We start from the raw sequence: 14,745 nt of genomic DNA, 5'->3' as shown, positions 1-14,745 counted from the left end.
ACCACTACCACTACTACTACTACTACTACCACTACTACCACTACTACTACTACTACCACTACTACCACTACTATTACTACTCATCTCATCCCTGAGATGAGGGATTGTAATGGGGAGGTCCCTGAGATAAGGGATTATAATGGGGAGGTGGTCCCTGAGATGAGGGATTAAAATGGGGAGGTCCCTGAGATGAGGGATTATAATGGGGAGGTCCCTGAGATGAGGGATTATAATGGGGAGGTCCCTGAGATGAGGGATTATAATGGAGGTGGTCCCTGAGATGAGGGATTATAATGGGGAGGTGGTCCCTGAGATGAGGGATTATAATGGGGAGGTTCCTGAGATGAGGGATTATAATGGGGAGGTCCCTGAGATGAGGGATTATAATGGGGAGGTCCCTGAGATGAGGGATTATAATGGGGAGGTCCCTGAGATGAGGGATTATAATGGGGAGGTGGTCCCTGAGATGAGGGATTATAATGGGGAGGTTCCTGAGATGAGGGATTATAATGGGGAGGTCCCTGAGATGAGGGATTATAATGGGGAGGTGGTCCCTGAGATGAGGGATTATAATGGGGAGGTTCCTGAGATGAGGGATTATAATGGGGAGGTCCCTGAGATGAGGGATTATAATGGGGAGGTCCCTGAGATGAGGGATTATAATGGGGAGGTGGTCCCTGAGATGAGGGATTATAATGGGGAGGTTCCTGAGATGAGGGATTATAATGGGGAGGTTCCTGAGATGAGGGATTATAATGGGGAGGTCCCTGAGATGAGGGATTATACGAAGTACAATGACGCGAGAAATTATCGGGGGTCCTTCACATGAGGGGCCCTCCCTGACATGAGTAATCATGAGTGTCCCTCCCTGACATGAGTAATCATGAGGGGGCCCTCCCTGACATGAGTAATCATGAGTGTCCCTCCCTGACATGAGTGATCATGAGGGGGCCCTCCCTGACATGAGTAATCATGAGGGGGCCCTCCCTGACATGAGTAATCATGAGGGGGCCCTCCCTGACATGAGTAATCATGAGGGGGCCCTCCCTGACATGAGTAATCATGAGGGGGCCCTCCCTGACATGAGTAATCATGAGTGTCCCTCCCTGACATGAGTGATCATGAGGGGGCCCTCCCTGACATGAGTAATCATGAGGGGGCCCTCCCTGACATGAGTAATCATGAGGGGGCCCTCCCTGACATGAGTGATCATGAGGGGGCCCTCCCTGACATGAGTAATCATGAGGGGGCCCTCCCTGACATGAGTAATCATGAGGGGGCCCTCCCTGACATGAGTGATCATGAGGGGGCCCTCCCTGACATGAGTAATCATGAGGGGGCCCTCCCTGACATGAGTGATCATGAGGGGGCCCTCCCTGACATGAGTAATCATGAGGGGGCCCTCCCTGACATGAGTAATCATGAGGGGGCCCTCCCTGACATGAGTAATCATGAGGGGGCCCTCCCTGACATGAGTAATCATGAGGGGGCCCTCCCTGACATGAGTGATCATGAGGGGGCCCTCCCTGACATGAGTGATCATGAGGGGTCCCTCCCTGACATGAGTGATCATGAGGGGGCCCTCCCTGACATGAGTAATCATGAGGGGGCCCTCCCTGACATGAGTAATCATGAGTGTCCCTCCCTGACATGAGTGATCATGAGGGGGCCCTCCCTGACATGAGTAATCATGAGGGGGCCCTCCCTGACATGAGTAATCATGAGGGGGTCCTCCCTGACATGAGTAATCATGAGGGGGCCCTCCCTGACATGAGTAATCATGAGGGGGTCCTCCCTGACATGAGTAATCATGAGGGGGTCCTCCCTGACATGAGTAATCATGAGGGGGCCCTCCCTGACATGAGTAATCATGAGGGGGCCCTCCCTGACATGAGTAATCATGAGTGTCCCTCCCTGACATGAGTGATCATGAGGGGGCCCTCCCTGACATGAGTAATCATGAGGGGGGCCCTCCCTGACATGAGTAATCATGAGGGGTCCCTCCCTGACATGAGTGATCATGAGGGGTCCCTCCCTGACATGAGTAATCATGAGGGGGGCCCTCCCTGACATGAGTAATCATGAGGGGTCCCTCCCTGACATGAGTAATCATGAGGGGGGCCCTCCCTGACATGAGTAATCATGAGGGGTCCCTCCCTGACATGAGTGATCATGAGGGGTCCCTCCCTGACATGAGTAATCATGAGGGGGGCCCTCCCTGACATGAGTAATCATGAGGGGGCCCTCCCTGACATGAGTAATCATGAGGGGGTCCTCCCTGACGTAAAGAAACACACGCTAATTAAGGCCACGAACTTGCCGCCGTGTCACAGCTGTGTCGCTGGCGGCCAAAATATGTGGCCACCGTAGCTGCTGGCCAGCTCGGCTCCTCCTGCTCCTGCTGGCGAACCAGGGAGCCAAGCGCGCTCGGGTAATTGGCTGGCGAGTTGGAGATTCTTGTAAGGGGAGTATGATCTGGCATTCCTCTCCCTCCCTGTCGAGGGAGGGAGAGGGAGGGAGGGAGGGAGGGAGGGAGGGAGGGAGGGAGAGAGGGAGAGAGAGAGAGAGAGGGAGGGAGGGAGGGAGGGAGAGAGAGAGAGAGAGAGGGAGGGAGAGAGAGAGAGAGAGAGAGAGAGGGAAGGAGAGAGAGAGATATGAGAGAGAGATTAAGCTTCTCTCTGCAGTTGTCCCAGGATCAAGAACATCGTGTCAGGTGGCTTACGCCAGTCGTCCACCCCCTCTTAAAGTCCTTGTTGTTGTTGTTGTTGTTGTTGTTGTTGTTTGTTGTTTGTTGTCACATGGTTCCTTTACGTGTTTCCTGCGCAGGTGTCTTTGTTCAGGCGTCAAATTTACCCTTCCTGTCTCGGCTCCCGGGCCACGAACTCCACCAATGTCACCCAGCTGGTTTGAAGAGTTACGTGAAACTGTGATCAAGTCGCTCCTTAACTCTTCTCTCTTCCATCGGTGGGCAGATTCACGATCTCTAAACCCCTCCATCCCCCCTCCATCATTAAAACCCACGTTCCCTTAAGCTCTGGGTAGCGCCTTAAGCTCTTCCCCTCCCTCCCCCCAACTCTGGACCCGGGCGTTCGTCCAAGCGCATGGCAAGGTCACTTGCTGTGGAGGAAGTCATACAGGAAGTGGATGGATGGTGGTCACTTGCTGTGGAGGAAGTCATACAGGAAGTGGATGGATGGTGGTCACTTGCTGTGGAGGAAGTCATACAGGAAGTGGATGGTGGTCACTTGCTGTGGAGGAAGTCATACAGGAAGTGGATGGATGGTGGTCACTTGCTGTGGAGGAAGTCATACAGGAAGTGGATGGATGGTGGTCACTTGCTGTGGAGGAAGTCATACAGGAAGTGGATGGTGGTCACTTGCTGTGGAGGAAGTCATACAGGAAGTGGATGGATGGTGGTCACTTGCTGTGGAGGAAGTCATACAGGAAGTGGATGGATGGATGGTCACTTGCTGTGGAGGGAGTTGAAATCAAGGCCCAGAGTCCCTCTCACACTCAGGTGATTTCCTCCCCCCTAACGCCTTAACTCCTGCAAGGTATTACTCACAGTTTCGACCATTTCTCGACTGTGTTCTATCCTCATGGCATGTCCTCGGGTTGAATTCCATGGCCAGGGTATTCGACCAGGTTTAGAGTGTGTGTCTAGATCCTCCTTGTTAGATGATGCAGTCCTCTTGGGTTTTTTGTTTTGTTTTTTTTACTGCCCAGGCGACTTCGGCATCATCTGCAAATACATTCAGCTACGAGTCCAATCCTTCTGGTGAGCCACGCCATTTGTCACCTCAACCTATTTCGACGTGATCCTTAGACATGTGTCCTTTGTTCCCTCCCAACAAAGCAATTCTGTATTCAACGAGGGAGTCTTCCCAGCCCCATCCCCATCTCCATCTTATTAATACTCCCTCAAGTTCCATCTTCTATACCAGCCTCTTATATGGGTAAGCGTCAAATGCTTTCTGCCCGTCCAAATACACACAATCCAAGCATTCTTTCGTCTAGAACAGTACTCACTCTCTCGTAGAAGTCAAAGACGCTCCCCCACACGTATATATGTATGTATGTATGTATGTATGTATGTATGTATGTATGTATGTATGTATGCAGTCATAACGCGACACAATATCTATTAGTGGGTCTAACTGAAACCCATTAATAAAAGTCATGCGAAAATTTTTGCGCTGCAATACAGCTATTCATAAATTGATACAGCGTATTACAGAGAGTAAATGCCAAGTCTCTGATATTCGGAAAACGATGATTTCTCAAAGTTCTCATCACGTTGCGTTTTCTATCGTTTAAATGTATTGTTTTTAAACGCATTTGAAAGAAGAGAAAATGTTTGGCCTCATTTCGCGTTTCTCTGAGAGGGTGTTGAAATGGTCCTCAGTCTTCCCTCTCCGTTGTCCATGAACGCCAGTTCCCTGTCCTCTCCGCGCCGTCCACGACCCTCTGTACCGGTCCCCTTGTCCTCTCCGTCCCGGGATCCCTCTCTACCACTCCCTTGTCCCTATTCCCTCTTCTCAACACCCGTCTGGGACTCGGCGAATAGTCCTGTGTCTTCTCCGCCCGAGGCATTCCATATATCCAGTCACCCCCTCGTCCTCTCCGCCGTCTGGGACTCGGCGAACAGTCCTGTGTCTTCTCCGCCCGAGGCATTCCATACATCCAGTCCCCCCTAGTCCTCTCCGCCGCCCAGGACCGGTTCTGTATCCACTTCAGTGTCCCCCTCCAGCCGAGAAACCCTGCACCACTCACCCGTCCTCTCCGTCGGGGAACCCTCTTTACGACTCCTCTGTCCTCTCCATCTCCACGACACCTTCTGGGACCGGGCCCCCCACCCACCTCCAGACCCACCTTCCCCCCAAACCGCCTCTCTCTCTCTCTCTCTCTCTCTCTCTCTCTCTCTCTCTCTCTCTCTCTCTCTCTCTCTCTCTCTCTCTCTCTCTCTCCATTTCCCCCCACACACGCCCCCATCCCATCCCCCCACCCGCTACAAATCACCCATCAGACTGGGTTCAACTTTTTCGAACCCTTTCCCGGTTCACTATTTATCGGCGGCCCTTGATGTGGGTGTGGGTGTGGGCCCCACTTCCCCACTTCCCCAGGCCTCCTGAAGCAGCGGGGTGAGTGGGGGATGATGGGGGTAGGGGTGGGGGGTTGAAGAGGTCCTAAAGGTGGGTGGGGGAAGAAGGGGGAGAAAGGAGGAAAGAGAGGGAAGTCCGGGTTACAAGGTGAGGGAAATTAATGGCGAGAACACGTCCCTAGGATGCGTTTCGGAGGGCCTGCGACTTAGCTGTCGAGTCATGGAGAATGAACGAAGCTACAGCTGTGTGGTTTACCTCTCCAGCTGTACAGCTTTTACTAAGCTGCGTCGTACACACTCGGGGCAGTGACGTAAGCCCTTTTCTAAGCTGAGTATACACACAGGGGAGTGACTAGGCATGCGTACACACTTGGGGCAGTGACCTAAGCCCTTTTTTCTAAGCTGAGTATACACACAGGGGAGTGACTAAGCTTTTTTCAAGCTATATAGATTTTTCCAAGCTGAATATAATGAGAGCCATGACAAAGTTTGCTAGATATATATATATATATATATATATATATATATATATATATATATATATATATATATATATATATATATATATAGCATCTCTAACCTTCTAAACTCACTAACATAGGTTCTCTAACCTTCTAAACTCACTAACATAGCTTTTCTAACCATGTAAACTCACTAGCATACCTTCTCTAACCTTCTAAACTCACTAGCATAGATTCTCTAACTTTCTATACTCACTAACATGGCTTCTCTCACCTTCTAAACTCACTAACACAGCTTCTCTAATGAGTTTCTAACCTCACTATCTCGATCTAGTTCACTTGGCACAAAAAAAGAAATCTTATGAGACTCTTCTCGAATTTCTAAAGTCCTCCACAAATTTCTAAAGTCCTCCACAAGTTTCTATAGTCCTCCACAAATTTCTAAGTCCTCCACAAATTTCTAAAGTCCTCCACAAATTTCTAAAGTCCTCCACAAATTTCTAAAGTCCTCCACAAATTTCTAAAGTCCTCCACAAATTTCTAAAGTCCTCCACAAATTTCTAAAGTCCTCCACAAATTTCTAAAGTCCTCCACAAATTTCTAAAGTCTCAAACGCCCTTTCAAAAAAAAAATTTGGGAGGAGGATTAATGAACCTCCATATTCATTCATAATCACGACTCCGGCAATCCATCCCGTGTCTGCTTCTTTCATTTTTCATTCATCCTTCATTCATATCCACCCACACCTCTCCACACACACACACACACACACACACACGGGTTCTTTCCTTCATATGACGGATCAACTTGAGAGGGTGCGATGAATTGAGCCACTGTCCTCACAGTCACTCCGTCTTATTACGCGAGTCACTGGCCTTATTACGCGATCCACTGGCTTATTAAGTGATCCATTGCCTTATTAACGTGATCCACTGCCTTATTAAGTGATCCATTGCCTTATGACGTGATCCACTGCCTTATTAGTGATCCATTGCCTTATTAAGTGATCCACTGCCTTATTACGTGATCCACCCCCCTATTAAGTGATCCATTGCCTTATGACGTAAACCCACTGGTATTAAGTGATCCATTGCTTATAAGTGATCCATTGCCTTTTTAAGGTAAACCCTTTTTGCCTTTTAGGTGATCCATGCCTTTTAAGAGGAAACATTGTATAACCAAAATTGGCCTTAAACGGTCCTTTCCCCTTTTTAAAGTGACCCCTGCCTAAATACGTGATCCACGCCTATTAGTGACCAATGCTTTATTACGATCCAGGGCTTTTTAAAATGTTTCCATTGCCTTAACGTGATCCATCCCTTATTAAGTGACCCATTGCCTTATGACGTAAACCCTTTTCCCTTATTAAGTATCCATTGCTTTTCGTGATCCTTGCTTTTTAAAATGCCCCTTGCTTATTGTGATCCTTGCCTTATTAATTTAAACCCCTGCCTTATGACGTGACCCCTTTCCTTATTATTTGGTTTCCATTGCCTTATGACGTGATCCACTGGCTTATTAAGTGACCCAAAGCCTAATAGGGTGATCCACTGCCCAAAAAAAACGGGGTCCCTGGCCACCACAGCCTGTGTGGCCACCACAGCGTGTGTCCTGCCACCCACAGGTTTTCCCCCTGGCCACCACAGCGTGTGCCCCTGGCCAAAAAACCAAGCGTGGGGGCCTGGCCACCACAGCTGTGCCCTCCCAAACCACACAGGGGTGTCCTGGCCCCCAAACAGCGTGTGTCTGGCCAACACAGCGTGTGCCCCCTGGGCCCACCACAGCCCCTGTGCCCGGCCACCACAACGGTGCCGGGCCCCCACACGTGTGCCTGGCCACCAAGCGTGTGCCCTGGCCACCACAGCTGTGCCCGGCCACACACGGCCCCCTGGCCCCCAAACAGCCGTGTCCGGCCACCACAGCGTGTGCCCTGGCCCCCCACGTGTGTCCTGCCACCACAGGTGTGTCCGGGCCACCACAGCGTTGCCCTGCCACCACCCCGGTGTGGCCCTTGGCCACCACAGCGTGTGTCCTGGCCACCACAGCGTGTGCCTGGCCACCACAGCGTGTGTCCGGGCCCCTGTGGCCACCACACGGGTGCCCGGCCAAACCACACGGGGGGCCTGGCCCCCCCACAAGCGTGTGTCCTGGCCACCAACCCTGTCCCCAGGCCCCCCAAAAACACGGTTGCCCGGGCAACCAAGGTTCCTGCCCCGCGTGTGACCTGGACCCACTGCCTGTGTCCGTGGCCACCACGCGTGTGTCTGCCACCACAGCGTAGTGTCCTGAGCCCACCCAGCCTGTGCCCTGCGCCACCACAGGGTGTCCTGGCCACAAATGCCTGTGTCCTGGACACCACAGCCTGTGTCCTGGCCCCCAGCGGTGTGCCTGGCCACCACAGCGTTGTCCTGGCCACCACAGCCTGTTCTGGCACCACACCGGTGTCCTGGCCACCACAGCGGGTGTCCTGGCCACCACAGCCTGTGCCCTGGCCACCACAGCCTGTGCCCGGCCCCACACCCCTGTGTCCTGGCCACCACGGGCCTGTGTCCTGGCCACCACAGCGTGTGTCCTGGCCCACAAAAGCGTGTGTCCTGGCCCCCACAGCCGGTGTCCTGGCCACCACACGGTGTCCTGGCCACCACAGCCTGTGTCCTGGCCACCACAGCCTGTGCCCTGGCCACCACAGCCTGTGCCCTGGCCACCACAGCCTGTGTCCTGGCCACCACAGCGTGTGTCCTGGCCACCACAGCGTGTGTCCTGGCCACCACAGCGTGTGTCCTGGCCACCACAGCGTGTGTCCTGGCCACCACAGCGTGTGTCCTGGCCACCACAGCGTGTGCCTGGCCACCACAGCCTGTGTCCTGGCCACCACAGCCTGTGTCCTGGCCACCACACGGTGTCCTGGCCACCACAGCCTGTGTCCTGGCCACCACAGCTAGTGTCCTGGCCACCACAGCGTGTGCCCTGGCCACCACAGCGCCAGATTAACCCTGCAGGACAATAGTCTCGCCGCGTCTCGCGGGACCTGACCCTACTGCCGTCGTGTGCGAGAGCTGATCAATTAACTTGTTAGGACCTGCACCTCCCCCCCCCCCCTCGCTAAGCGAGGCCCAGAGCCAACGGGAAGATTAAAGCTGCTCCTGACACAGCAAGATAAGCTGGAGGGGAAGGAATGACTATGATAAAGCTTGCAGAGGTTCTCTCTAATATGTTGACGACACGTATGAAGATCCCGGGCGGGGATGTTACACAAGCGCTTCTTGCTCCCGGACACACTCGAACATTCTTAAGGGTACATCTTCAGCCCCGGAGGTGAGGAAGGGGAGAGAGAGAGAGAGAGAGAGAGAGAGAGAGAGGGAGGGAGGGAGGGAGGGAGGGAGGGAGGGAGGGAGGGAGGGAGAGAGAGAGAGAGAGAGAGAGAGAGAGACAGACAGACAGACAGACAGACAGAGAGAGAGAGAGAGAGAGAGAGAGAGAGAGAGAGAGAGAGAGAGAGAGAGAGAGAGAGAGAGAGTCAGACGGTATTTCTATGTCTTTACGTTAAACATATCTGTAATCTAACGTCCCACGCCGAATGGAAAAGAAAAACAAAGGGACTTAGTGAAGCGGAAGAGAATCATAAAAGTCGTGTAAAGTGAACCAGAAGTGATAACTTCCAAAGCAGGAAATAAAGAGAGGCAGAGAAGGAAACTCAGAGGATATACGGGGGGGTTCGAGCCAGGCTTTGAAGCAGCTTCATATGGCTCATTCAGTGCCCACGGTGTTGGAGAGCCAGGCTTTGAAGCAGCTTCATATGGTTCATTCAGTGCCCACGGTGTTGGAGAGCCAGGCTTTGAAGCAGCTTCATATGGTTCATTCAGCGCCCGTGGTGTTGAAGGGCCAGGCTTTGAAGCAGCTTCATATGGTTCATTCACGGTATTGAAGGGCCAGGCTTTGAAGCAGCCTCATATGGTTCATTCAGCGCCCGTGGTGTTGAAGGGCCAGGCTTTGAAGCAGCTTCATATGGTTCATTCAGCGCCCGTTGGTGTTGCAGGGGGGATGCATTCATCGTCCAAGACTGAACGGTATTCCTCATTCCTTTGGATCTTAAGCACATCACACGAGACGAGAGATTCATTTCAGTGAGTCATTCGTCACAAGCTTCTGCGAAAGTTAAATGCAAGTGCCTTCCAAGGAGATGGATGTTCGAGCCCTGTGGGTGCTCGAGGATCCGTGTTCGAAACGATTCGAAATAACGAGACGAGACAGGAAATTTCAAGTTTTTGTTTCTCTTCTTCCGAATCCATTATTCATGTAGGATCTATTGCATATAGGTTCGCTGCTCTGATTACACAGTCAACCTCAATTGCGGAGGAGGATAACAAACTACCTAATCTATGCGAGAAGACTACAAGTCTACCTTAATCATGGACAATAACTTCATCAAGATCATTCTTAAAAAAAATCATAGACTTCAAGTTATAACTTCATCAAGATCATTCTTAAAAACAATCATAGACTTCAAGTTATAACTTCATCAAGATCATTCTTAAAAAAATCATAGAGTTCAAGTTATAACTTCAAGATAATTCTTAAAAAAAATCATAGACTTCAAGTTATAACTTCATCAAGATCATTCTTAAAAAAAATCATAGAGTTCAAGTTATAACTTCAAGATAATTCTTAGAAAAAATCATAGACTTCATGTTATAACTTCATCAAGATAATTCTTAAAAAAAATCACAGACTTCAAGGTACACAAAAGGACGTCACTGTGATGTATTAACCTGGTTGCATACATCACATCAGATACAGTTGACCAACAAAGAAGTTACCAGGGGTAAATGCTGAAGGTCAGAAGCTGTGATATCTTGAAATGTAGGGAGGCAGAACTGTGGCCTTGCCCAATGTGGGCAGTTTACATACCTGAGGAAGGCAGTGGACGCCTTCAGAATACAGTTGACGCCTAAAGAAGACAGTAAACGCCTAAAGAAGGCAGAAGACGCCTTCAGAAGGCAGCGGACACCTTCAGAGGGCAGTGGACGCCTTCAGAGGGCAGTGGACGCCTTCAGAAGGCAGTGGACGCCTTCAGAGGGCAGTGGACGCCTTCAGAAGGCAGTGGACGCCTTCAGAGGGCAGTGGACGCCTTCAGAAGGCAGTGGACGCCTTCAGAGGGCAGTGGACGCCTTCAGAAGGCAGTGGACGCCTTCAGAGGGCAGTGGACGCCTTCAGAGGGCAGTGGACGCCTTCAGAAGGCAGTGGACGCCTTCAGAGGGCAGTGGACGCCTTCAGAAGACAGTAGGCGCCTTCAGAAAGCAGTGGACGCCTTCAGAATACATTGGACTCCTAAAGAAGGCAGTGAACGCCTTCAGAATACAGTGGACTCCTACAGAAGGCAGTGGACGCCTTCAGAATAGTGTGGATGCCTAAAGAAAGCAGAGGACATGGCTACAGTGACTTGATGCCCCAACCTCAGCTTGATGTCCAGTTGGAGGGGCACTGACCACCCGACGCCACGCCAAACCTACCAGACATGCAGATATCTAATGAGGAATCAACTCCCACTCATCAAGGGAGTCAGATCGTAAGTGGCGTGATGTTGTGTGTGGTTTACGGCCGTTGGCCGCTGCGACCTAATATCCTTCCTTCCATTTTACGAGGTCGGCAGGTGTGACCTGAGGTCAATTTCCGGGCGACGGGTTATCGTCGCCGAATGGTCGGCCACGCAAGAGGTCCTCTGGCGTCGGTCCGTGACTCCAGCGTTTACCCAGGGGCTGCCCGTGTGTCTGCCGTGCCCCTCCGATGACCGATTTACACACTCTCGCACGATGACGTCCCCCACCCGACCACCACACTCACGGGCACGGGAAGGAAGGGATGCTGTCATGTGTGTACGACGTGTCTGTATCTTTCGTGGTTGATATCACTCTCGTACGTAAGTGAAATGGGGTCAAAGTAACGATGAAAAAGGATCAGAAAAGAGGTGGCGCCCCTCCTTTCCCAGCGACCCACTATCACAGGTAGGTGACCCGCCCCTCTCCCAGCGACCCACTATCACAGGTAGGTGACCCGTCCCTCTCCCAGCAACCCACTACCACAGGTGACGCACCTTCTCCCAGCGACCCACTACCACAGGTGACGCACCTTCTCCCAGCGACCCACTACCACAGGTGACGCACCTTCTCCCAGCGACCCACTACCACAGGTGACGCACCTTCTCCCAGCGACCCACTGTCCTGACGACCATGGCAGTGGGGCGGGAACACCCACTCTGCTCTCCCATTCGGGAGGAGGAGGAGGAGGAGGAGGAGACACATCCCAAGACATCAAGACGAAAATGACTGTTTGCTCTCCCTCCTTCCTTCCGTCAGCCAAACATGAACGAGAGAGACAGACGAGTCTCGTCCGGGTAAACCCTGAATTCTATTATAGTCTTCCCTCGGGGGGGCGGTGTTTGAGTTTACCTCAGGAGGAAAACTCTTAGTTTACCTCAATATATCCGAGGATTAAATGAAACCTCACAGGACAAGGTATTTTTTTTTCTTTTTTTTTTTTTTTTAGCAAACAGAATAAAAAAAAAATAAATCATCGTCTTTGGAGTTCTATCAGAAGAGACCCGGCTTTTAGACCCCAGGGTCTGAGGAAGACCACCCCGTCTCAGACCCCACACACACACTATCTCAGGATGATGACCACCCGTCTCAGGCCACACTATCTCAGGATGATGACCCCCGTCTCAGGCCACACTAATTCAGGATGATGACCACCCGTCTCAGGCCACACTATCTCAGGATGATGACCTCGTCTCAGGCCACACTATATCAGGATGATGACCCCCGTCTCAGGCCACGCTATCTCAGGATGATGACCCCCGTCTCTGGCCACACTATCTCAGGATGATGACCCCCGTCTCAGGCCACACTATCTCAGGATGATGACCTCGTCTCAGGCCACACTATCTCAGGATGATGACCCCCCGTCTCAGGCCCCACACACACACTATCTCAGGATGATGACCCCCGTCTCAGGCCACACTATCTCAGGATGATGACCCCCGTCTCAGGCCACACTATCTCAGGATGATGACCACCCGTCTCAGGCCACACTATCTCAGGATGATGACCTCGTCTCAGGCCACACTATCTCAGGATGATGACCCCCCGTCTCAGGCCCCACACACACACTATCTCAGGATGATGACCCCCGTCTCAGGCCACACTATCTCAGGATGATGACCCCCGTCTCAGGCCACACTATCTCAGGATGATGACCCCCGTCTCAGGCCACACTATCTCAGGATGATGACCACCCGTCTCAGGCCACACTATCTCAGGATGATGACCTCGTCTCAGGCCACACTATCTCAGGATGATGACCCCCCGTCTCAGGCCCCACACACACACTATCTCAGGATGATGACCCCCGTCTCAGGCCACACTATCTCAGGATGATGACCCCCGTCTCAGGCCACACTATCTCAGGATGATGACCCCCGTCTCAGGCCACACTATCTCAGGATGATGACCCCCGTCTCAGGCCACAATATATCAGGATGATGACCCCCGTCTCAGGCCACGCCATCTCAGGATGATGACCCCCGTCTCTGGCCACACTATCTCAGGATGATGACCCCCGTCTCAGGCCACACTATCTCAGGATGATGACCACCCGTCTCAGGCCACGCTATCTCAGGATGATGACCCCCGTCTCAGGCCCACACTATCTCAGGATGATGACCCCCCGTCTCAGGCCCCACACACACACTATCTCAGGATGATGACCCCCCGTCTCAGGCCACACTATCTCAGGATGATGACCCCCGTCTCAGGCCCACACTATCTCAGGATGATGACCCCACGTCTCAGGCCACGCTATCTCAGGATGATGACCCCCGTCTCAGGCCACACTATCTCAGGATGATGACCCCCGTCTCAGGCCCACACTATCTCAGGATGATGACCCCCGTCTCAGGCCACACTATCTCAGGATGATGACCCCCGTCTCAGGCCACACTATCTCAGGATGATGACCCCCCGTCTCAGGCCCACACTATCTCAGGATGATGACCACCCGTCTCAGGCCCACACTATCTCAGGATGATGACCCCCGTCTCAGGCTACACTATCTCAGGATGATGACCACCCGTCTCAGGCCACACTATCTCAGGGTGATGACCTCGTCTCAGGCCCACACTATCTCAGGGTGATGACCACCCGTCTCAGGCCACACTATCTCAGGGTGATGACCTCGTCTCAGGCCCACACTATCTCAGGGTGATGACCTCGTCTCAGGCCCACACTATCTCAGGATGATGACCCCCCCGTCTCAGGCCCACACTATCTCAGGATGATGACCCCCGTCTCAGGCCACACTATCTCAGGATGATGACCACCCGTCTCAGGCCACACTATCTCAGGGTGATGACCTCGTCTCAGGCCACACTATCTCAGGATGATGACCACCCGTCTCAGGCCACACTACCTCAGGATGATGACCTCGTCTCAGGCCACACTATCTCAGGATGACCTCGTCTCAGGCCACACTATCTCAGGATGACCTCGTCTCAGGCCATACTATCTCAGGATGATGACCCCCGTCTCAGGCCACACTATCTCAGGATGATGACCACCCGTCTCAGGCCACACTATCTCAGGATGACCTCGTCTCAGGCCACACTATCTCAGGATGACCTCGTCTCAGGCTACACTATCTCAGGATGATGACCCCCGTCTCAGGCCACACTATCTCAGGATGATGACCACCCGTCTCAGGCCACACTATCTCAGGATGACCTCGTCTCAGGCCACACTATCTCAGGATGACCTCGTCTCAGGCCACACTATCTCAGGATGATGACCCCCGTCTCAGGCCACACTATCTCAGGATGATGACCACCCGTCTCAGGCCACACTATCTCAGGATGACCTTGTCTCAGGCCACACTATCTCAGGATGATGACCTCGTCTCAGACCACACTATCTCAGGGTGATGACCCCCGTCTCAGGCCACACTATCTCAGGATGATGACCCCCGTCTCAGGCCACACTATCTCAGGATGATGACCCCCGTCTCAGGCCACACCATCTCGAGATGATGACCTCGTCTCAGGCCACACTATCTCAGGATGATGACCCCGTCTCAGGCCACACTGTCTCAGGATGATGACCCCCGTCTCAGGCCACACTATCTCAGGATGATGAC

The sequence above is a fragment of the Panulirus ornatus genome, chromosome 73, assembly GCF_036320965.1.
Source record: "Panulirus ornatus isolate Po-2019 chromosome 73, ASM3632096v1, whole genome shotgun sequence".
Taxonomy (NCBI): Eukaryota; Metazoa; Arthropoda; class Malacostraca; order Decapoda; family Palinuridae; genus Panulirus; species Panulirus ornatus.
The sequence above is the reverse complement of the archived record's forward strand: the minus strand, read 5'-3'. Positions refer to the sequence as shown.